This window comes from Lygodium microphyllum, chromosome 18, assembly GCF_053477565.2.
Source record: "Lygodium microphyllum isolate KBCC chromosome 18, Lygodium_microphyllum_v1.1.10, whole genome shotgun sequence".
Classification (NCBI taxonomy): domain Eukaryota; kingdom Viridiplantae; phylum Streptophyta; class Polypodiopsida; order Schizaeales; family Lygodiaceae; genus Lygodium; species Lygodium microphyllum.
Window position 1 is genome coordinate 99,237,305 of NC_141152.1, and position 26,475 is coordinate 99,263,779.

Consider the following 26,475-nt stretch of genomic DNA (forward strand, 5'->3'; position numbering starts at 1 on the left):
GGAAACCAACATGGAGAGCAAGAATTCACACCTTTCTCAACAAGAAGGGACCAAATCGACAATTCTCAATGATTCAAATACCATCAACCTATAATGGTAAACCCTTTAAAATGATGATTGTGGAAGGACACATTCATTCATATCACCAAGGTGTGCTAGAAAACTAGGCATAGACACAATGCATGCACTTGGATTGATAGTTGAGTTAGCTGATGGAAAAGGTTTTTCCTCAACACAACAGACAAGTAAGGTGGAGGCTAATCTAGGTGGCAATCAGACCAACATCCAATTCAGAGTGATGAACCTGGGAACCTATGAGTACCTATTAGGAATGGATTGGTTAATTCCCAATGATGCTCATATTCATTGTGGAAAGGGCCAAGTCACATTCTTGAATCTTATAGGATAATAAGTGACCACACAGGGAGAAGCAAAGAAACCAAAGATTCAATTGGCGAAAGCTTCTTGAATCACAAAGGTTTAAGAAAGGGTCACCTATATACCTAATCAAATTAAATAAGACTAAAAAAAATAAAGAAGTCAAAGATGAACCATTGTGGATAAGGAAATATGCTGACAGATTTCATGAAGAATTAACTAAACTTCCACCATAGAGAGAAGTCGACCACAAAATCAAGCTGGTACTAAGAGCTGCACCAACTTCAAAGTGACCATATCAAATGTCCATTCCAGAAGCCATAGAACTAAAGGAACAACACAAACAGCTCTAAAATCAGGAATACATTAGACCCAGTAACTCACCCTAGGGAGCTCTACTGACTTACTCAAGAAGCAAGTTGCCATTAAATGGACCCAAGTTGAATAGTCTAGCTTTGACAGGCTCAAGATAAGCTTAGTCACAATCCCGATCCTCAAACTACTTGATCTTAGCAAAGAATTCAAAGTGGTGACCGATGAGAGCTCTCTTGCTTTGGGATGTGTAATCATGCAGGAAGGACATCCAATAGCATATTCCTCTAGAAAATTGAAGACATGAGAGAAATTATGCTACTCATGACCTGGAATTACTTGCAATTATCCATGCTCTTAAGTTATGGAGACATTATCTACTCAGGAAGAAATTCTCATTGGTAACCGATCATAAAAGTCTTAAATGGATCTTCACTCAACCAGATCTAAATACGAGGCAATGTCCATGGATCAAAGTCTTGCAAGAGTATGGTTTTGAGACCAAATATAGATTGGGCAAAGAGAATGTAATTGTAGATGCTTTAAGTCTGAAATCATTTCTCAATGCACTTATCTCAGAAGAACCTCTTAGAGCTAAAACACTAGCTACAATGATATCAATGCCTAACAATCCCATCATCGAGCTAGCCAAGGAGAAGGGGAATAATAATTCAAAATATCAAAAATGCTGAAGGAAATTCAGAATAAAGAACAAAATTCTAAGCTTGAGACAAAGTATCTTAACTTCTCTATTGACGAAGGACTTGTCTACTTCAGGACAAGATTATGTATTCCTTCAAGTCAAGAACTTAAGAAGAAGATACTATGGGAAGCTCATGATTCCCCATTTTCAAGACATCTTGGCTATGCCAAAACTCTCAATGCAGTTAGGAAACACTATCATTGGGAAAAGCTCAAAAGTAACGTACTTAAATACGTAACTGAATGCTTAAGTTGCCAACGAATAAAAGATGAACAAGTTAAGCTACCAAGAAAGCTACAACCACTTGATATTCCTAAGATAAAATGGGAATTCATTAGTATGGATTTTTTAGTTGGATTACCCTCAGTTCAAGGAGGATACAACTCGATCATGGTAATTGTGGACATGCTGACTAAGGTTACCCACCTTATTCCAGTCAAAACCAGCTACAAAGCCTCAGATATTGCTAGGTTATTTGTCAAAGAAATCTTTAGACTTCATGGATTACCAAAGAGAATTATCAATGATCATGATTCTCTATTCACTTCGCATTTTTGGAAGGGATTATTTGAAGCTCTCGATACGCAGCTTTGTTTTAGTACAGCCTATCACCGTCAAATTGATGGAAAGATAGAGCATGTAAATCAGGTCATTGAAGACATACTTAGGGCATATTGTTGCAAAGAACCCAGACGGTGGATACAATATCTACCTTTGGTGGAATTTGCTTACAATGTGTCATATCATCAAAGCATTCAGATGACCCCATTTCAAGCTCTAGATATAGACAAGAATGCCTAACTTCGCTAAACTTCTCTGATCCTACCTTGAAGGTTGAAGCTTCTAAGAATATGCTTGAAGAGATGGATGAATAAGTCAAAACCATCCAGTAAGATATACAAGCTACGAAGGATCAGGAGAAAGTCTATGCTAACCTAGGGAGAAAAGAGTGAATCCTCCAAGAAGGGGACAAGGTTTTTATCCATGTACGCCCAAAGAGGAGTTCTTTATCCTTGGTAAAATTCAAGAAGCTAAGCCCAAGCTTCTGTGGACCTTACAAAGTCATAAAGGCCCTTGGACCTAATGCTTATAAGTTGCAACTTCCTGAAGCCCTAAAATTTCATGATGTATTCCATGTCAGCCTCTTGAAGCCCTATGTACCTAATCCTGATCATATTCTTGATGATCAACAAGTTGTAATGCCGAGTCAAGGTTTACTTGAACTTCAAACACATAGAATCTTGGATGTAAAACAAAGAATTCTTAGGAATGGGACCCTAAGAGAACACCTAGTACAATGGAAGGATTATCCTGAAGAGGATACCACTTGGGTCAATGAGGTAACCCTTTTAAAAGAATACCCCTAGTTTCTCTTGAGATGAGGACATCTCAATTTCTCTGAGGGAAGAATGCAATGTCCCCATTACTTAGTTTATTTTAATGTGCGTATACATTCCAAAGAATATTGATTTATGTTGCACTAACTCTAATTATGAAACTAACTCTCATTATGAAGATAATAATTATTATTAATGAGGTATTATATGCGAGTTCATGGAATAGAGACTTGGGAGAGCCTCCCAAGACTAGCTTATTAAAACTATGTTTGTGTAGTATAGAACAATAAAAAAAGAACTAGCCTAGTGGATAGTCAATTGGTAGTTAAGCGCACTTGGGTGACACCAACGGTGCCAAGGAAGCCTTTATAGCTTGTTGCCAAGTATGCCAAGGCCAAGATGCTAGGGTCTATGCCTTGGTCACCGCCTTAAGCCATAAGCCTTGGAGTGACGGCTGCCCGACGACGCACCACATAGTGCTCGCCCATAGATTCGTAAATTTTTATCTTCACCCTAACAAAATGGAGCTCCCTCTCTGACGTCATCAATGATGTCATCAAAACCGCTACAAGAAAGTGTTCTCTCTTTGTCATCAACAATGTCATAAAAAAACGCTAAAAAGAATGTGTCCTCTCTTTTATTCCCTTGAAAAACTATAAATTAAGGGCTTGGGGATGACTAGGAAGGGGGAAGAAGAGCAATCTTGACGATGATGAGATGATGATCGAAAAGGAGGAGACTCTATTCCGTGAGACAAAGAGACATCATTCCATTCAACCCAAGGAAGCAAATACACTGAAGGTCTCTCATCCTCTTCTACTCTAATCCGAGAAGAGAAGACATTGAAGAACTCTATCCTATTCTATCAACCCGGTTAGAAGTCATGCCTCTACCATTGTCCCTATTCTAGCTACTAGAGAGAGCGAGAAGTATTGCTCTCCACAAGGCAAGAAGAACCATCCGCGATACCTACATCATTGAATCCGGAATAACCATCATCATCATCGAGAGTCTTACACCCTTGCCAATCGGCATTACGGCCATATTCTTCTTCTTCTATGAATCATATTTCCATCATGGCCTCGAAGAAAAATAATTCAAAAGTGGAAATCGCAAATGACCCTACTAACGTGGAAGCAACGATTGGAGTTACGAGCAGTCACTAATGGAGTCATGGGTGCAAATAACAACCCTTTACCAATTTCAATACCACATGTTTTTTCTAAAAATTTCTATTCGCATTCAATAGAAATAAGATAAGTCTCTTAAAAAATACTACAATCTTAGAGTATTCACTTGGTAAATTATTAGAATATCTTATAGGCTAGAAACTGTTAGGGAAACTACGAAATTATAGAACTCAAGAGAAATCGTGAGGAATTTTTCAAGACAGATTTATTAAAAATGAACATAGCAAAACAGAAGCTTAACAAAACTAATCAGACACTATCAAGTCATCAACAGAACATATCAGAACATCATATCTCCACTGAAAACTATCATGAGCTTCTCAAATCTAATAAACCTTATCCAAAACAATCCCAAACACTTCCAAACCAACTAATCATTATACAAGATCAATAAAAAATTAACCATTCAATCCACAAAAATAACCAAAATCAACCAAAACATCAAGTCATTTCAATCCTCAACACATCCTCACAGTTAATCAGGGAGCATCCTAGCAACCTAGGAAAAAGAGAATAGAAGTTCAAAATATAGCTCAGCTTGATCTTCCACAGTATCTTAAAGAAACATCATCTACTCACGACCCCAACTTATAACCTATATCTAATAAATAATTTCAACGAAAGGAAAACACCTTATCCATTATCACAACCTAGAAACATAAAAGCATGACAAACTTTTAAAGGATATAAGAGGTTTTTTTTTTGTTGTAAGTATGCATCCATAAGATAAAATCACAAACCACCATTAGTCAACTTCTCAATCAACTTCATCTTCATTGTCAACTCCATGCAAGACGGATAAAACACCACATATACACCATAGAACATATACACAACTCACATAGACACAAGACAATGTAGTCTAAATGGCACATGCTCCCAAAAAATGAAGAGCAAGGAGAAAGATTTTCATTAAAAAGAATCAATACATCCAAGAGAGTGTCCACAAGCTATGTAGGATGAAGATATTTTTTTCTTGAACTTCATACTCAGCTTGAGACATTCCAGACTCTTGTTCTCATCTACAAAGTGTAGAGGCACATTCTGGAGAAACTGTAAACAACACATTCTTTCCAATAGGATAATAAACTTGGTAGGAAAAGCTTGTGCAAAATAATACAGGACATCAAATCGAGCAACAATCACATCCTCATTTGGATTAACCATCAAGTTTGGAATACTCTTCCTAGTATTTAGGTGAGACTGCTGATGCATAAAAGCAAGATACCTACAAAAACGAGACACCAAGCATACCGAAGTATCCTCAGAGAAGAAGCATGTGCTCTAGTAAATTGAAGATAAGAAGTAAAATATTGTGAAAAAGTGTCCGAGGAACCAGGAATGATATGCCAATCAAACACTAGTTGTGTCAAAGAATCATTCAATGTCCACAGTTGTTGTCAAAGGACGATATCACTATTATAGCTAGGAGTATCCATCACTGATTGTGGAGGAAGATTAATATAATTATGTGGAGATGGCAAAGGGATAATAGGAAAAAAATGAAGAGGTGGGTAAGATAAATCATAGAATGAAGATATTTGAAGGGATAATGAGGATGAGAAAGAAGGGAAAGAAAGTAGAAATTTCTAAAGGGATTTTGCTAGAAAAACAGCTGGAAAAGGTGGAATAACAGAAGTAGGTTCAATAGGAGTAGGTGAGGATATAGGATCAACAATAAATAGGCATGTAGTAAAAATTGAAATTTGAGGGAAATTTGTAAGGGTACAAAATAAGAGAGAGATATTATTTGGATTAGATTGGAGGATAGCAATATACAAGGGTAATTGATAAGAAATTAAGGAATAAGATAGAATATCATGAGGATTAGATGGATAGATGGAACATAAAAAATCAAAAGTTAAAAAGAAATCCTCAGTGTGAATAAGGGATTGTTAGCAATATGGTCCAACACTTGGGATATCAATGGTTGAATATCGAACTTGTGAAAGACACTCCGTTGTGATGGCGAGGATCCAAAACATCATCCTCCAAAGGAGGATGCCAAGCATAGCCTTTACACCACAACGTCCACTAATAATAATATCATGAGGATTAGATGGATAGATGGAACATCGGAAATCAAAAGTTAAAAAGAATCATGAGGATAGCAATATACAAGGGTAATTGATAAGAAATTAAGGAATAAGATAGAATATCATGAGGATTAGATGGATAGATGGAGCATTAGAAATCAAAAGTTAAAAAGAAATCCTCAGTGTGAATAAGGGATTGTTAGCAATATGGTTCAACACTTGGGATATCAATGGTTGAATATCTAACTTGTGAAAGACACTCCGTTATGACGGCGAGGATCCAAAACATCATCCTCCAAAGGAGGATGCCAAGCATAGCCTTTACACCACAACGTTCGCTGATAATAATTCTTTAGGCCATCAAACAAATTCATTTTAGCTGAATGGACATACATGACTGCCTACAAAATCACATATCCTACATATAGATTCATGTCCTCCTCATCAGAGATGTGTAGATTTCCTCAAAGATACATAAAAGACAATAACTGGGCTTCATGAGAGATCAACTCATCAACAAATCTATCAAACACTGCTTTGAGTATATCAATTGACCACATGTTTTGCCACCTATCCTCTTGAGGTTCTAAGTCCACATTAATCAAGGAGATGTACAATGCAAATCATTGCTGTTGATATGGAATCCAAAAGGATAATCGAGGTGACATCAATTCAGCATAGTGGACAAAATCATACGCTATTGCAGACACTCTACCTTGGCAAAAAATCCATCACACAATTTAGCCTTCTATTGCAAATGATCTAGCTCTTCCTTAGACAACAAAGAAGACATCACTAGGGCCGGAGGAGAAACAAAAAGAGTAGCAACTTTTTGGCTAAGTTTTTCAATAAACTTCTTTTGCGACTCTACAATTTCTTGGGAAAGCTGCAAACTAGCCCTCAAATATACCTAGCTTATGAGTTGATTCTATCATTTCCTCAAGAGGGGCATTTTTCTCCTTAGTTAAAGACACATTTGCTTCCTCTAAAGTGGCAACCTTAGCTTTTCAATCCTTGATCATGGCCTTCTATGAACCATCAAAGTTGTAGTTGTAGTCATTTGTGTGTGGATATCACTCAAAGAAGTCTTTTCAGAAGCTAAATTCTCTAGAGCTTTGCTAAGCTAACTAGTTAAAGAATCCACCTTGTCTTGTAGTGAGGTAGACACTCGTGTATAGATTGTTTAAAGATAAGAAGTCATGGAAGTCTCCAAAGCGGCAGATTGAACACTAGAAACTAGCTGTGAAAGCATAGCTCCAAAAAATATTGTTTGCAAGGAAGGAGGAATCTGTGGATCTAGTTGTCCTTCTTGTTGCACTTCAAAGAGGTTGGTACAAGACAAGAACGAGGGAAGGGAGCTACCAGACACCTTAGGTATCACAATCTATACCACAGGGGTTGGAACATGTAGAGGATTAGAAGGACCCTATGTGCGGTGCTTCTTTCGAATGATTTTGGTAGGGGGCACATTTGCTAGATTTGAATAGAATTCCATAGGAGGAGAAGGAATAGGAGCAGACTACTACATAAGTGGAACAGGATTAGGCACAAGAATGCCACCTAGGGGAGGTGTCAAAACTGAATGCTTTTCTATAGAAAAACCCCATAGAAAATAGTACATTGAGTTTACCTTTTGTGACATGTTGAAAATGTTGATCCATTTTAGCCAACAACAAGGTTGTCCAATTAATCTTAACCCCTTCTAGAATTTTGATATAGAGGCCGTGAAGAGTTCTCATGACAAACACTTTGAGGCAAGCTTGCCTGGTCCTGAAGGAATTGGCATAATTTTTTCCATAAAGGAGAGGAAATATGTGCCATAGATACTCTTGAACTAGTGATAATCTTATTTTCTAACAAAGGAGTAGAGGTTTCCTTCTACAACAACAAGGCAAGGATATCTATAGTGGATAATAAATGATTGCCATACTAGGCATAAGGGAAGTTGCAAAAGGCAAGAATAAGGCCTCATTGACAGTAGTAGGGGATAAACAAAACTAACAGCCATAAACCAATCCTGAAATCTTCTTGTAATCTCTAGAAAAGAGTAACAGAGCTTCGCATCCACTAGAGAGAACTTCAAGGCCACAAAGAGATGAAGGCCAAGCCTTTCGAATACATTCAGCATCCAAAAGAAGAGAATAATCATGGACCGGTAACGCCACATGCTGAATCACAAGTGAGTTAGTAGAAGAAGATGCCATTTATACCACACTAGAGTATCCACACACACACACAAAACCAAGAAAATGAGGAAGTATTCCTATAAAACCCCCACATACCACCACTGAGATAGATAACAAGGAAATAAAAACAACAACAACAACAACAAAATTGACTGGACTAGACTAGATCTCCCCAAGCATTCCACATCCTACGAAAAATTCGACATGACCTACATACATATGCAATGAAATCTTCATGTTATGCATACACACAGATACCCTAAAACCCCGTAATCAAATACTCAAAAGAAAAGAAAATTCCACACATATCGTATCCCAAACAAAATAACAAAATCAGGACTAAACCGTAGACTTGGACCATCAAAATAAATATAGACTGACAAGATCTTTGTCTTCGACGACCAAGAAAAATCCCAACCCCCATAATATTCATAAGGTGTATACCTATGTTGCGGTGAGGTGGGTGAGTAAAAACTACACAAATTGTTTTTAATAAATGACCAGTTAAGCACAGTTCATTATTAAATTATTCCATTAATGCATGGTGAGTCATATTCGCAACCCAACCCCTACTTAGACAGGCTTGGCTGGACTGGACTAGGCATCTTTGCAAATGCAATTCATTATTAAATAGTTGTATGATATGTAGCAAAAAGCGCATGCATGTGTGACTTTGTGGGTTTCATTATTTACAAATTAAATGTGTGTATAGTGAGTGTGCGAGTGCACTGTGAATGGATTTTAAAATACCAAATTAAGTGAGTTATGGTGCTATGTGCACATCGGGGTTCCTTTTATAGATTAACATCCAATTCTTTTTTATTAGAAATTTATGATGTGCATTCTGTTTATTTTGTGGATGCAACGATTATTTGATTTTTAATTACAATTATATGCGTGTGATGGTGCATGTGAAGGAGGGAAAGAGAAAAAACCTAGCGATGTGTGGACACTTGCAAGGTTTGATGTGCAAAATTCCACTTCCAAACAAGACAAAGAATATGAAAATCCTCGTACAAAAACAAGGTGACTAAGTGGTAGTCGCCTCCTGTAAGGTACGAAAAACAAAATACTAATATAAAAAGAAAGGGGACAAAGAAGGGTTTGGCACGTGGGTGATTATGTGTTGGGTTTTGTTTTGTTTTTTATTTAATTTTCATTTTTTCATATATTTGTGCTTACATATTTTAAGTTTGGTTTTGTTTCTTTTCTTTTCTTTTTCAATTTTGGTGTTTGTTTTTCTTTTTTCCTTTCTTATGAATAAATAAATAAGCAAATAGATAAATGTGAGTACCCAAATGGCAACACAAATATTAGATATATGAAAAGAAAATTTTAGGAAACTTTTAAGGCATTTAAACAACAATTTTTGTAAATTTTCTCATTTTCTCATTAATTAAGTTTTTTTTTCTATTTAAATAAATCATTTTCAATATGTTTTCTAATTTTGTATGTATTTTTAATTAGTCATAATCACAATGGAAATTTATGTAGATTTTTTAAAAGATTTTTTTTAAAAATTTTCTAATTTTCTTGAATTTTTATGATATGTTAGAGTTTGTTTAAATTTTTAGTATTTTAATATTTTTTATTTTTATTGGAATTTTTTAATCAATGAAAATGCTTTATTTTTTTCAAAAAATCAAGATTTTTTGGGTGATTTTTTCATTTTATTTGAAAATTTTAATGGTTTTAGATATTTTTAATGTAGTTATGGTTTTTCGAAATTAAAAATATGTCGAGAATATGATACCCGGTCACGGAGTGCATTTTGTTGCGTGTGAATAGCTACAAGCTCTCTATCGTGCAGAAAAAACCACACGTGCATCCTTGTGCGTGAACAATCGCACGAATGTGCTCACGAAGACCAAAACCCTACATGCAAAAAAGATCGTGTGTAGGCAGCATGCCAATGGGGCACAACGAGAGAAGGTGGTCACGTACTACTGGAGGAGGGAAAGGAGAGGGGGGAGGGTTTAAAAAATGGGTGGGGGCTATGCTGAATGTTTTTTAAAAGAAAATGTTTGTTTAAAAAAAAATTATTTTTGTGTTTTTTTACTTGCTTTCTATGGTTTTATGGTTAAATATAGTTGTTGTTTGTTTTTTTATGTGATTTGTTTTTTGGGCGGCGTAGGGGATATGGTGGGTGGGGGGGTACCATAGGGGGGCGGGTGGGGGAGCAGGGGCCATGGGTGGCGTGGTAGTCAGAGGAAGCATGGGTGGCAAGTTGGAGACGAAGGCCATGGGTGACATATTTGACAACTTTCCGGTGGCATGACTTGCAACTTTCGGCCGTTCTTGCGAGCAAGGTGGCATGGCAACAATGATGTCAACCTACGGTGGTGGCCACAGAGAACCGAAGGCTGCTCCTGTGGTTCCAACGGCGGCACACTTATGGGTGCGGTGGCGACATGCTTGTGGGTCCAGTGGCGACACGAGGGGGAGAAAGGAAGAAGGGGAAGGAGAGGGGAGGAAGGAGGAAAGCGGGAGGAGGAGGGGAAGAAAGGAGTAGGAGGGTAGAAAGGTGGGAGGAGAAGAAGGGGAGGTAGGGAGGCGATGGGGGAGGAGAAAAAGGGGTGGAGAAGAAAAAGATGCAAGAGAAGAAGGGGAGGCAGAGAGGAGGGTCAAAGGGATGCGAGAGAGAGAGAGAGAGAGAGAGAGAGAGAGAGAGAGGGTTCATTTGGGGGGAAAGGATTTGTTTAATTTTGTTGTTTTTTAAAAATGTGGTGGTTTTTTTGTTTATTTTTAATTTTAGGATCTTCCCATGGCTCGCGCATGAACGTGGATTGGGGGGGGGGGGGGTAAAGAAATTTGCGCTGATGGGAACGACCGATCACGAGACTGAAAATGTGAATGCATGTACGCGACACCACGAAGATTGGACACGTGAGTCAGATCGTTTATGCGACACATGGGGGGGTGGCGAAAATGTAAAATTAAATGGAAAATTTAATTTCAAGAAATTTGAGTATCGGATCAAGATGTTATAAAAAGAAAAATCAAGCAAGGCTATGGGCAGAATGATATGGACAATGTAGCCAGCGCTTTTGGGAACAAAAAGGGGGGTTCACATGGAAAAATATGAAAATTTATGCATGACAACCCACACGAAAATTAATTTCAAAAAATTCGATAGTCAAAACGAAATGTAGAAAGAAGGAAAGTTGCTTGGAATGAAGAGACGGATAGCCCTATCATGTCAAAATGTAGTTCCGAGGAGAATATGACCTACTCATATGGAAAAATTTGTAAAAACACACAAAAAAATTGAAACAAAAATTAATTCCCAACAATCTAAAAGTTTGAAGAAGGGAAAAAAATATAAAAAAATGTCCAAGGGATGGTGGGCAATAGGGTTGTTAGGTCAAAACATAATTTTGGTGCAAGAAAGGCACGTTCTCATGGAAAGAATAGGAAAAACAAGCATGAAAATACATGGAAATTTCAATAACCTAAAATAAGGTGACCAAAACATGATGGAGAAAAAATAAAAATTGTGCATAATAGCAAGACAAACAAAGATATCTAATCAAAGTTAAATTTTGGGGTGAAGAGGGAAGGTTCACATGGAAAAAGAGCCAAAATCACACACGAGAATACCTAAAAACACGGAAAAATTAATAATGGACAAAGTTTGCATTAGAATGATGAGTAATAAAAAGGAAAAAGGTAAAGGGAAAGGTGTAGATTGGGGTTGTCATATCAGATAGTTGTTTCGAAGTGCAAAAGATACGTTAACATGGAAACACATCAAATTGGCAGAAAATTATTCAAAAATTAATAACTCATGAGTCATTGCTCAGAATAGAGGGCCTAAAAAGAAAAGCGGCCATTCAAAAGGATGAACATGGTTATAAGATTAGATTTTAAATTTGGTGAACATAGAATGCGCTCACATGGAAAAACAACAAAATAAAGAATAAAGACAAATGGACAAGGAACAGCCCCAGGATGGGATGAAAAGAGGACGGTTGGGTGGGGAAGGAACCCTATCAGGGCAAGATCAAGACAGGGTATAGTTGAATGATCCGATAGGGGTGTTTCCATGAGGATGTACAAAATAGAAAGGTAGAGATGCATCCCCACACTTTTAAGACTTTAATAGATCGGGTTGACTAATCAACAAAGACTTATCACTTGACCACAATCCATATTCCCACGTCCCCACACTCAAACCATGACCAACTCTTGTAAAAAGGGGTAGGGTTAGAAAAACTTGGCTCGATTTGTAGATGGTCGAGGTGAACCGTCACTAACGCGTGAAAGGTCATAATCATTGGCAAAAGGTACCACAGCTCACCACATCACACTTGTCCAACATGGTAGGGACCATGCATCAACATCCAAGGAGGTAGCATTCGTGATGAAGCATTGATTGAATTGTCAATGGCGAAGTATACATCACTCAATCTTGATATTCACTCATGTTGGAATGATAGATCAGTTGCTCATCCTGTAATCCATGTCACTTAAGGAATAATAATTGAAGCCCATATCTCACACTTTTTTTAGAAATTGACAAGAGAGATGGTTCATGGGCAGTATGCTAATGTGCATAGTTTGATGTGCATTAGTGTGTCCCAACCCATGTGGCATAGGTGCAAGATGAATGGCTAGGGAGCCTTGTCATGCAGGGTGCTGGAAGAGAGTAATGTGTGGGTGGTGATAGCGGATAAGGCCCATCTCGTGTGTGTGCATAGAAAAATGAGAATGTACCTAACTCCAATCATCGTTGTCCCTCAATCCTCACCTCTCAATTGATGAAAGGGAAACCAATCATGCTCAGCCCCCCTCTGTCTCACGCTCTGTTGATAGTTACAGGACCCATATTCACATCCCCATCAGATTGTTAGTATGAAAGTTCACATCACTCAAGGTTTATCGATGAAGATCAGCTTCGTTGGGTTAATGATGTCAACTTGTATTGGTGAAGAAGCATACCCAGGAAGGTAGCCAACAAGTCTGATACTACTTGGATGGCACATTGGAAGTGTTATCTGGTTGTAGGAGTCAGAAGCAATGATGAAGTCGAAGGATATAGTGCACGGAGGGAGGCAGCTTTGGAACTGCTTCTGTGGAAGAGTTTTGCTAGTGATTTAGCTATTCTAGAACCGTGGGGTGTTACCACTTTTTCCATAGCCAGCTTCCCATCATCCAAGAGTGGTTGTCACCTTGCCTTGGAACGATGCCTGTTATGACAAGGAATTTCTTCCTTTTCTCCCATAATAGATTTGATTTTTATTTTCTTCTTCTCTGTTTTTTTTTTATTTTTCTTTTCTTTTCTTTTTCCCTACTCTCGAGGGTGTTTCCACTTTTTCTCAAAGAATAGGTCGTCATGACAGGGACCGACGTCCTTTTCTCTCATGACCAGTATATTTTTATGTTTTTATGTTTTTTCTAAAAAAGGAAACTGGTAGGAGTACCATGTATTAGAACCATCCACACTACCTCTACTGGATTAGATAGAAAGGGAGCAATGTTGGGGTTGAAGGTGGCTATGAGGGAGGGACTAATAGAAAAAGGCCATCTCAAGAGGATAAGTAAGGGGGCTATCAAGAGAAATAGGCAAAGCCTTACTGATCGATGTACAAGGAATGAAAGGGCTATCAGCAGTGATTGCCAAGTTCCCAAGGGAGGGTAATACTTCTTTAGGCGATAGCCATTAGTTAGGAAAGGATCATTAGAAGCATCGATCGTCTGCACTTGTATAGAACCATTAGGGTGGTTGACAGCAAGTACCTTGTAGGGGCCCATCCAATGCTATTGAAGCTTTCCTAGAAACTTGCCAAATTTTGAGTCATAGGGAGGCTAGGATAACTAAATCACCTTTCTTAAACCCCTGCTTGATGAAGTTATCATGATACGCCTTTCTTCGAGCTTGCGGGACTTCCATGCACTGTAGGACCATCCTCCAAGTCTCATCCAGACATTCCAAGTGTAGGAGACGGTGTTGTAAAGACTCGTCATCTCCCAAGCCCTCTTTGATAACCACACATAGAGAGGGCAATTCTAGTTCAATAGGAATCAACGCATCTGTACCATACACCAACATGAAGTCAATTCCCCACTTCTCAAATAGGTTTAGGGGATGGATGGGTTGAAGTGGCATAGCATTGGTTTCCCATTCGTTGACAAGCATCACAACATTTGCAGTAGTCATAGGAATTCTTGTGGAGGGTCGACAACCAATAATCTACAAGCAAGGCATTTCTGGCTATTGCTTCTCCTATGAAGTGACCTCCATAGGGCTCCTCATGACATGCTTTCAGCACTATTCCAATCTCATCTCCTACAATACATCTTCACAATACTTAATCTTTTCCTTTCTTGTATAGAGTGCCACCTAACAAGGTGTAGGGGGCTGATTCTAATAGAAACTTCTTCTTCTCATGACTAGAGATACTAGAAGGATATTGTTGAGTTGCTAAGAGGTTGGCTATGTCTGCATACCATGGGATAACAGTTTTGACTAGAAAGAGGAAAGCATCAAGAAGGTTTGCATCATCCTACTCCTCTTTGTCGCTCTGAGAGGGATTCGTGACAGATGATGAGTCAAGACATGGAAGCGACCAGGTTTGGTAACCACTTCAAAGTAAAACTCCTTAAACAAAAGGAGCCATCTCATCATTCTTCCCTTCACATCTACCTTGTTCATAAGGGAGGACAAGGCCTCATGATCCACATAAAATTTGAAATGCATCGACAACAAGTGGTGTTGGAACTTCTCCAAGGCGAACACCATTGTGTCGCAAAGTGTGTAATCAACTATCTATAATAGCCAACATGACTAAGGAATCCCCTCAACTATTTGAGATTGGTTGGCGCAATTAAGGCTGCAATCTTCTCAATCTTGGCAGGGTTTGTTGCTATTCCTTGTACAGAGGCAATGTGGCCCAGAAGAACTCCTAAAGAGACTTTGAAGATGCATTTGTGGGGTTGAGAGAGATCCCATACTTTCAATCTACCAAAGCACTGCTCTAGGTGTCCCCAATGCTCATGAATTAGGCTATAGACACAAAAGTCATCTAGGTACACCTCAATGAAATCATGTAAATTGTTTTGAAATGCGGCCATCATCACATTGAAAGGTAGCAGGAGCGTTACAGAGCACAAACAACATCACTCTATAAGCATAGGTTCCCCGTTCTGTTGTGAAGGTTGTTTTGGATTGATCTTCTGTGATCTGGACTTGGTTGTATATGCTAAATCTATCCCCCCAAGAGGGAATAGAGTTCATGGCCTACCGCTGTCTCCAATAGTTGGTTTGTGAAGGAGATAGGGAAATGATCTTTCTTAGTCTTGGAGTTTAGCTTTCGGAATTCCACACATATTTGTAACTTTCCATTCTTCTTGGGTACTACCACGATGGGCGAAACCCATTCACTATTGGCCATTGGTGGATAGATAAAGTTAGCTTCAAGGAGCTTCAACAATTTGGCTTTCACGAGGGTAGAGTAATTTGGATTCATGCATCTCTATCTTTGTCTCACAGGCTTGGCATTAGGCTGTAGGTCAATGTGATGTTAGCATACTGTGGGATCAATCCCCTTGAGATATTTATAGGACCATGCAAACATGTTCAAGTTCTCCTTCAGAAGGTCATGCAGGACTAACAGCTCTTCTTCTGGAAGATTGATACCCACCTTCAGGTGACATTCAGTACCATCTGCATTCATGAACATTAATTTATTTTCACCTTCCACTTCGCGGATGAAGGTCCCACATACTACTTTTGGATACAAATCAAATTTCTTCAAGGGAGTGGTCTCCTCTTTTGATGCTCCATTGGAACTAACTTCCTCTTTCAATGAGGGTTGGACTGACTCCTTGGTGTGCTGAAAGGGTATTAGAATTGTTTCGAATCTTATAGGAGGGTACTTACCTCTTGACTCAAGGATTCATCTTTCGAGTATGCCTCCAGCAATGTCACACAACAGGAACCTTCATAGTTTTGTTTGGGTTGTTGCAAGTGTGGTGGTTGTTGGCACAGTGCATCATCATCATTCTCTCTTGAGAAGGGTAACTTTGGGTGACAATAGCCACTTCTTGAAGGAAGGATTATTCTTTCTAATAGCATGGGATCTTCAACTTCTGGAACCTTTGGAACTTCTTCCTCATTTGTGCCTTTTGTGAGTAGGATAAGTTATTCCAACTCACTTTCATAGTCTTCTTCTTCACTTTCATCTTCCTCTTCAGAATCCATTTCTACCTCAGTCAGGGCTCTGTAAGAAAAAAAGAGACTCTCTATTGTGTCCTTTCAAGGGGATGCAATGGCAGTGGAGAAGGAGAAGAGGAAGATGCAGGAGAGAAGAGCACACACAATGTAGGTGCTGTCCAAAAGTGTACAGACAGCCTTATTGCACTATCATATAAGGCCAATGGGTCAAGGAGTTAAAAAACAAAGAAAAAGGAAAAGAGACAAGGTGAGGAATCATGACATCTCACCCAATGCCCAATCGGAAAGTGAGCTGTGCAATAAGCGGGAACCTCTGTGAAAGAAGAGTCAAGCATCCCCGAGTCCATGATATCCAAGAGATAAGCGATCCCGCAGCTCCATGGAACGAAGTAATTCAAGAATGCTTCTCATGAAGCAAGCACAACTCATCAGTGCACAACTGTAAAGAATCAGAGTCGTGCATATCATCAGTGTGGTGCATACAAGACAGAGGAGAGTAGTCAAACTCTCCAAAGTCAATCACTAAAAGAGGGCCAACATCTCTAATAGGGTATCAAGACTACATGTGGCCTTAGCAAAGTGGAAGACTGCCATACGGTTGTAGCATCAACCATAAAGTGCATTGAACACACATCAAGAGGCTTGAGAGATGTCTATGTCTCATAAAAGATAGCATGACGACTGTGTATAACCTACTGGGCATCCAAATCCCATAACCTGTAAGCCTGAAAGTCACCATCTCCATAACCAAGGAGGATACATCTATGTGACATAGGCATATATGGCATACATACATATGCTTGGCAGCCAAACATCCTCAAGTAATCATAGGAGGATCTCATGCCACTCCATGCCTCGTGTGGTGTAATACCATCCAAAGTTAGACACATCATCCTATTAAGCAAGTAGACTGCCGTCATAAGGGCCTCATCCCAAAAGCCATAAGATAACCCAGATATGGTAAGCATAGAAGCAACATTTGCCTGTAAAGTCAGGCACATGTTGTGAGCAATCCCATAATACCATTGGCTATAAGAAATCAATGCCAAACTATTGACAATAGGACTGAAAGCTAGGAGAGATAGCATGACTCTCATAATCCATCTGCAAGCACCTAGGCCTGCAACCAGTAAAATCCATAAATCTGTAAAGCATAGCTATGGCATCCTCAATTCGTACCAAGGGAAAAGCCCAAACACGTTGGGTAGCATGATCCACAAAGGTCATAAAGTACGATGCTCCACCAAGTGACTGGGAAGGCATAAGTCCATATACTGCACAATGGACAAGATCTAGAGGATCATGCCTCTCACGATCACCATGAGCCAAAGGGGCTTTGCAAGGACCATAAGTACATTCAAGGCAAGCATCAAGGTCTGCATGTGACAAAGGAGGAAGCATGGAGTCTGAACGAGACAAGATCTTCATCTCTCTATGGTGCATAGGGCCTAGATGATAATGCTATAACAATGCATGTGGTATCTAGATAGCTGCAACCATAGAATCTCTTACATGAGAAACATGCACTAGGTAATAAGAACCATCTCTAGAACCTCTGGCCAAAACCAAGCCAAAACCAAGCAACCATGGTAGATCTTCCATGACCTATCTTCAAGAGAAACTGAGTAACCTGTATCATGCAACAGGCAGACAGAAATCAAGCTCTTACTAAGCATAGGAACATGTAATACATCATGGAGCACAAGAGAAGTGCCATCAGGAAAAGCTAGGCATATGTCCCCTGTATCAACAATAGCATAAGTCTGCTCTAGGCCCAAATTAATACATTTGTCAACCTCCATCTAAGAAGGGAACCATGCTCTATGAGGGGTAACATGACAAGAGGCTGAAGAATCCAACATCCAATCAAAGACATAGGCCTAATCATTGAGCAAGTAAGCTGTAGGGAAACTAGATGACAAGATTACATGCTCTATTGCATCATCATGGGTAACCACATGTACCTCACCACTAGAAAGAGTGGCAACACCTGTTGCATTGTTGACTCTCTACTCATGTTGAGTCTATCTCTATCTCTACTACTCTCTAATCCATCTAAAAAATTTTCTTTTAGCATGCCCAAGCTTTCCACAATGGAATCATACAACATCTGTAACTAAAGAACTTGTAGAAGACGACAAGGAATCCAAGTCATATGAATAGGGCTATCCACAGCATCCATAGAGCTCAAGGAGTCGAGGGGGGCTGTCCCAATGGAGGGAGCCTGCTCATAAAGACAATCATATGCAAGTACATCAGTGGTAGAAGCATGCTGCAAAGACTCATAAAACCTCAATGGACGGGAGGACATAAAGGCATCAACCAAGGATGCAAAAGCTCCCACATGAAGAAGAGTTGTAGCCAACTGCATGACATAACCAACTAGAGTACGATAAAGCATAAGACATCTGTCATAAGAGCATATAGTATTCAGCCATGAAATCAGCCCATAACCATACGCATACGCATAGCTTTACAGTATATCATGCCACCTAGGAACATCCAAGTTAAGTAAAGATCAACAAGTGGCAAAAATTCCTATAAGAATCAAGCTCTAGGAGAAGCCCAAACATCTGTATGACAACAACACAAATAAGTGGCTCTGTAAGATATACAACAATAGACCATGTGCATAGATGGATAAGCATACATAGCATCTACTCTCTAACATGGATGGGCAACAGTAGCCCAACTAGCATAGAAGCTAGACAATAGAGGAGCAAGAAAGCCATAATTGCAGCCCAAGCCATGTAAAGTCCACTAATCGACCAAAATAACTTGCAATAAATCCAAGCACCAATGAGTATACAAAGCTCAATAAAACTCTGCGAAGACAATGAAACAACTTTGCTCAATACATGTCTGCATCAACCAAACATCTAGGGATCCATAACATTGGAGCATAAGGCCAAGTATCATCCAAGGTCGTAACGGAAAAAGCCAAATCAATGTCCAATTGCTCCACAAAAGTCCTCAAATGTAAATCTTGTCAAGCCCAAACATTTGCCATACTGCCGCCGAACCGAGAAGCATCCACCAAGAAATAAACCCACATGGGTAGCCTAGGCATAAGTAGTCATAAGTGAAATGCTAATTGCAAATAAAAAATTGACAGTGAACCATAAGAACCATGTAGCATCATCCAAATACATCAGTACATTACCTCAAATAGCTAGGAGCACCCCGTGACCAATAGGCATAACCCAACCGTAGCATGAATAGCATCAGCCCTAAATATTCCAGTAGAAAATAACCTCTATAAACTGAGCAAATCAATGCTCAAACCAGGCTCAAATCAATAGGCAAACCATAGGCATATATTCCCATATGTGTAGGCACCAACCGAGCATAATTGGGCATCAAATGACCATGTAGCATAAGCATAAAATGTAATGACAAGGGGCTATCCTATTTTGGGCTGCCTGTGGACTATGTAAAACAGTAATGACTAAGCAAATTTAGCCCCAAAATCATCTCAAAACATTGGGCAAACATCCCCAAAGCATCTGGGTATCAAATACCAAGCCTCAAGAGTATCACATAAGCTAAGAGCATGAAATTTTCTTGCTGTAAATCAACTCAGATCCATTGCAAAACATTATGTGATCAAAATTTGGCAAATCTAACATCACCATTGCATCTGGAGTGTGCCAAAACCCCAAGTTAGACTCTTACCTTGCCTAAATCAGGTTTCGGATGCCCAAGATATGAGAAAAAATGGGATTTTTTGAGCCAAATTTTGAAACAGGCGCAAAAAAACATGAGCTACTACTGTGGAACCTGCTGATTATGTTGAGGATAAGGGGACAAATGGGGACATACAAGATGTCCAATGAAGCCAAGGAACACCTACAAAGAGCTTATGAGGGCCGGGGAGAAGCGGGAGATGAAATCTTACCTTGGGGGGAAGAAGCCATGGCTGGCATTGAAGCTCCAAGCTCTAGGTCGTCAATCCGAGCTGGGGCCAAGCTACACGATCAAGCTTTGATCTAAAGTTCTGATACCAGTTGAAGGGGATGCAATGGTAGTGGAGAAGGAGAAGAGAAAGATGCAAGAGAGAAGAGCACACACAATGTAGGTGCTGTCCAAAAGTGTACAGACAGCCTTATTGCACTATCATATATATATGAATAAAGAAGATGGGTGGTCACTGTACATAGGCAGGCCCAAGGGCCTTTTACCCCAACATCCTTTGCCTCTACTTCTACATCTCTCCTACATTCTTTGTCTCTCTCAATATCTCTGCTACTGCTATGTAACAGGGAAAACAATATATCCATGCTTCTATCTCATTGTCTAAGAGGTGACTTCAGAAGTCAATTTGGGTTTAGAGAGGTATTCTCCTATTGACAAAGAATTTGCTTCTTTCAGGAGTTGGCTTATAGTGCCCACTATTAGGGACTTTGCCTCTGTTTTATTAGGAAAGATTTGTTTGATAGTTTCTTTATCTCTTGATGTACCATCCGTTACTCTGTCTGAAGAGTCTATTAAGACTTCAATGGAAGTGGATCCATTACCTTTTTGTGAGCCATACAACTTTAATGCCACTTTGTTAGGTCCTCTGTCTAGGATTAGGATTCCTTTAAACCAATCTGTCCGTGCCCTTGCTTAAAAAAGCCATGGTCTTTCAAGAAATAGAGGGTATGAGGTCCCATAGGAATTTGGTTTTACCACCAAATAGGTCAACCAATAATCTATTCATGTGAGGGTTGTCTTCACATATGGGAGGATGCCCAAATGCTTAATTTTGTTTTGACTTGCCAGTCTCATAAGCTACTATGTAGGTTGCATACCTTGCAAGCCTAAATTCTTCATTGTCACATCCATCACGATGTTTACTAATGAACCTTCATTAATCAATGAATCTACTATTATAAAGCATCCTTCAGTCCACATGCCAATCTCTCGGGTACTAGGTTCCAAGAAGGCATTAGCCACATCCACTTTTTTCACAGGCTCTCGGTTAGTTGCTATCGAAGGAGAAATCCTTAGGCCTCTTCTTCTATTCAATATACTTTTAAATTTCTTTCGACAGATAGGATACAACATCAGCAATTGTTGAAATGTTAGGTTTGGTTTGAAGGTGTCCAGGTCTTGGACCAAGTCATATTTTTTGATAGGATCCACAAGATTTTCCAATCGGTTAGGAAATGGGGCAACCCCCACTTTTATCTTCCATCTTTTCTCTATAAGTGGAAACATCTATACCTCTTCTACCAAGAGATATTTTTGCATCCTCTGTATCTTGGACCTCTCATCATATCTCTGTAATAGTCTTTGTGACTCTTTGTGGCACTGTAGTGCTCTGTACTATACCGTTCTATTCTATATTGTTCTATTTCTCATTGGAAGATTGAACCTCACTGTTTTGGTAGAGGGAATATTCTCTTTTGGAACTATGGATTCTCCTTTCTTGGCACGTGTAATTGCGGCAACTTCTAACTCCACCAAATTGGAGACAGGTCCTTGGGTCTTCTATTGGATATCAGTGGTAATCTGCACTTGGACAGTCTTTTGCATTGTGGTGTATAAGGGTTTATAGTCCATAGACCTTCTAGGGTTTGGATAGTTTGGTGAGATATGTCCCTTTTCTCCACATCTATAACATTCCACCTTTGATCTTTGGCCACCACCAGAATATTATCCTCCATAACTCTCAGAGGAAAACCTCATTGGGCCCAAATTAGGACCCAACTCTTTAAGCTTTGGTAAGATATCCTAGGTGGTCATCTTGGATGCCAATAAGTTGAATCTTGCTTCTTCATCTTTCTTCCTTATTTCATACATCTCTTTCAGAGAGTAAATATCCTTTGTATGGTTCTTCCTTAAACAGTGCAAACAAAAAGCTCCAAGGATGGTTGGTTTTTTGGTACATTTAGTGGCTAAATGTCCCGCTTAATGGCACTTTTTGCACCATGTATTAGATCACATCACATCTCTTCCAGCTCCTACGTGACTGAATATGTTGGTTGTATTCACCTTCAGCATCTGCAACTGTTTTGTAATCACATCCAGTAACTCCTTGATGCTTGCTCTAGAGTACTTGCAGTAGGAGTTTGGGAAGCTTCTGTAATCATTGCATAGATTGATTGGGTTGATCAAGAGGGTCCTTTGTTTTGGTTCTAATTCAGAGCTCTTGTTGAGATGGGTGGTTGTTGGTTCTAATTGGTAGGATTCCACTGTTATTGTTAAGTTGCCATTGGGGAGACTATTTGAGGCCACACTTGTTGTGGTTGAACCATCATTTGAAGTATTGCCATCTATGGCATAACTGTGGATTCAATGCACTGTACTATGGCACTATTTGCATATGAGGGTAGAGGTAGAGAACTGTCCTTGGGATTGCAATTGGTGGGTATACCATTCGTGGCATGGGAGAAGGTAAGACTTCTCTTCCTGAGGTCATCAACATCATTACTTCAACTTCATCATACAATCTTACACCTTCCACTGCAACTTCTAGGTTGATTAGTATTCTCAAATCCACAAACTTATGAACTTTTGGTTGTAGGCATCTAAGGAAAACTCCCTTCTGGATGCCTTGGTCCAAGTGATGGTTAGTCCATCTCTTTAGTATGGATTCCATTCTAGAGACATATGCTTCTACTCATTCACCAAAGGACTCACTTAGATTCATAAACTCCTCTCGCATCCTCTCTTCAAAACATTCACGCTTAAATTAGTGAGGAAGGTCAACTTCAAGTCATCCCATGTGCCAAAAGTTCCTACTGCTTACCTCTCATACCACTGAAATGCCACGCTTTTGAAAGTGGCAAAAAGTATCTCAAATCAATGCTTGGGGGTTCTCACATTGTTAGCTATATATGCTACCATGAACTCTGCTACATGAAGATCAAGGTATTCATTGTACTCTCCCTTAAAGATGGGAAATGGGACTACATTTGTTGTCCTTTCATCAATATTTTTAGGACTGATCTGACTAGGAAGTAGACCTTGAGTCGCCATGGGGAATTTTGTTAAGAGTGCTACTAGGACGTCAAAGGAGGCTTTTGCTGCTAACTTGTTCTTAGCTTTGATTTTTGCCCTCTCTCTTCTCACGTACCTCTAGACTCGTCCTAGTGCTTGCCTCTTGATTGCATCATTCATCAGGGAGTTAGCTCTACCCAGCTTGTCTATATTCAACAGAACAGAATTAAAAAGGACTTAGCCTATGGAGGACTCTCTTTCCAACATTTCTTCTACTTCTTTTTAATATCTCTGAATTAAGCTTTCATTCCACTACTACAAAGAGGGGAACATATTTAGTTTTGAAGGTTTTAAAACTCATTCTTCTGAGCATCATTGTAGTGCCATCATCATAGTAATGCTAGCTTCTAATGGTTTCAATAGTGTATGTTGTGAAGAACACTCTGTCTACTACTAGCTTTGAGTGGGTTGCTAATTGGACAAACAAAATGTTGTCAATACACCAAGCATCTCATGTATCTTGCTCTTGAGCATCCACGAACAGATTCCCACTCTTTTCCATCTTGTTGTAACATCCCCCCCCCTCGGTGCCCCCGGTGCCCCTAGTGCCTTCCCCATGTGAACCTCCTCCCCCCCTTAAATTTTAAAATTGTTTTAAATTTTTTTTCCTCCCTCTCTCTCCCCCTACCATCTGCATGGCAGGAAGAGAGAGAGAGAGAGGGTGAGTAATGGGGAGAACGGGGCATGCAGCCCCTAGGTGGGTGGTAGCGGACAGCCATCCTCCCCCACCTTATAAGAGCCTCCACCCTCCCTCCATTGGCAGAGTGCGCCCCCCCTCCAGCTCGTCCGCAGGAAGGACCCCCCCTTTTGCTCATCACTTTTCCCGCCTCCGTGCGATAGCAATAGCCCCATGGGCTTCCGTCAGAAGACTCCCCCCCTCCTCCTTTGCTCGGAAGCTGCACCCCTTCCCCATGATCAGTGAAACGAGGAGGGGGAGAGAGAAGGAGAAGAAGAGGAGGAGGAAGAGAGAGAGAAGGAGAAGAAGAGAAGAAGAAGAAGAAGAGAAAAGAAAAAGGAGGAGAAGAAGAAGAAGAGGAGAGAAAGAGAAGGAGAAGAAGGGTAGAAGAAGAAGAAGAAGAAGAGGAAGGGAAAGAGAGAAGGAGAAGAAGAGGGAGAGAGAGGAGAAGAAGAAGAAGATGAGAAAGAAGAGAACCTGAAGTGAAATCAGAAGACCAAGCACGAAGACTTGTTTGTTCCCATCAAGAAATCAAGGACACTCAAGGTTACGCGAACGCATGAGACCAGAAGTCCATGGATGTCTCGTGACACCTAGCAAGATGACATTGACCACCCCCTCGAAAATGGTGTCCTCTAACCCTCCCATTATTCTTATTGCTTATTGTTCATGGGTTTTCTTCCATACCTAAAGTGCATGATTATGAAAAGTCAAGTGCATGAGTTGCATGAAATATTGACTAGCCTTGTACATGAAATATTGTTGCACGAAATATTGCAAATACTGGATGATTGCATGGGAGTCAAGTGGACAAATAGAATGGATTCTGCATGGATTGATGCACATGAAATGATAACGTTTTCATAAATTTTTACATAAAATGATAAACCTTTGCATAGAGCAATGCTTAAATTAACCAATAAAAATCATGATTTGCATTTGTATAAAAATTAAACACACGAAAATGTTAGTTTTCGTTCATAGGATGCTACTGCACCGATGGATAGAAACCTAGACTTTCATATACGCAAGTCACATGAGATCTAGTGCATTGGGAATAAGTATTCCTTGCTAAGGTATGAAGAGAGTTAAAGGTCAATTAGGACGTACTAATATATTAAACGCACCATGTGCATGATGGGTAAGTTTGATTGGAGAATTCTGCATAGTACCGCACTAAGAGAGATGGAAGGGATACATGCATCTAGACTATATCCTCAAGGCCTAGGTGAAAAGTCTTGCGTTTCCAAGTGTGTTAACTTTACTTGGTTAGAGAGAGATGAGTAAAGAACTTGAAGAATAAAAGGCTCTTGGATGGGTTGTGAATAAGGCTTGTCCATTGCCTTGGTTGACCAGTCAATGCTTTGAGTTAGGACTAAGTTACCATAAGGAAATGCCCAAGGGGAAGAGAGCTTCAAAAGAAGTTAAGAGGTCAAGTATAATTTCCTACGAATTGTTTTATAGATCTTGCTGTAGACTATCGCAAATGGATACATTCCTAGCTTAATAGAAGCTGGTGACCTAACTCTAAATGGATTGTTGACCCAAGTTATGCTTGGTTGTTTGAAAAGGGTATCTCCAAGTCAATATCGACTGGTTGTGTTGGTAAGAGGAGGGAATTTTACTAAGGATAGGTGGATCATAAGCAAGGTGATTGCTTGATGTGGATTTGGATGCTAATCCAAGTTGTTTGTGATTGATAATTTCATGGCAGGGCCTGTAAGGATAAATTGCCATGGGAACAAAAGGGATGTTTTCCCTAGTAAATGTTATTAGGCTAGTTGCTTCAGCTGTGGATGATTTCCTAAAGGGATAATTAACAAAGGATGATGCTAGCTACCCCTCGCGAACTGCCAAACCCTAACCAAGGGGGTTATGAATCCGCGCCGGAAATGTGGACCGAACCCACCATGAGAGGTCTCTAGCCGTAAATCCCAATGCCTCCGGACTATACACAAATGTTTTACCTGACTCGAGATGGGATCTCGAGGCCTTGATACTAGTTGCAAGGAAAAATCTTGGTAGGACAAACCTTCGGGTTTTTATTGTCGGGAGATAGAAGGATTTTTCTGCGGAGGCAGAAAGGGACACTTACTTCTCCTGTATGGGCGGGAGACAAACATTAATCTGAAGATAAGTTAAGGAAGTGTTTGATCTTGTTATCCTGTCTTCCTGTTTGTGCCCTAAATTACGTAAAGGAACCTGTGATTAACGGGTTAATTAAGGAAGCTGCTTTTATGTGTCAAACTTAATGTGGTAGGTAATTAGATAACTAAAACAACCCCCGAGAAAAGCGTGGTGGATGTGACCATCGGGTCCATCCTATGGTAGGGTGGTCTTGGTTAGCCGAGAGCTTTCCTCAATGGAATTTATTTGATGCGAACGTTAGATAGACAAGGACCTTAGAACTTGTAAGTTAAAAACCTGATTCATACTGTTTTAGGGGACCGGATCAATGGGACTATGCCCTATGGGCAGAGAGGTCGAGTGCTGC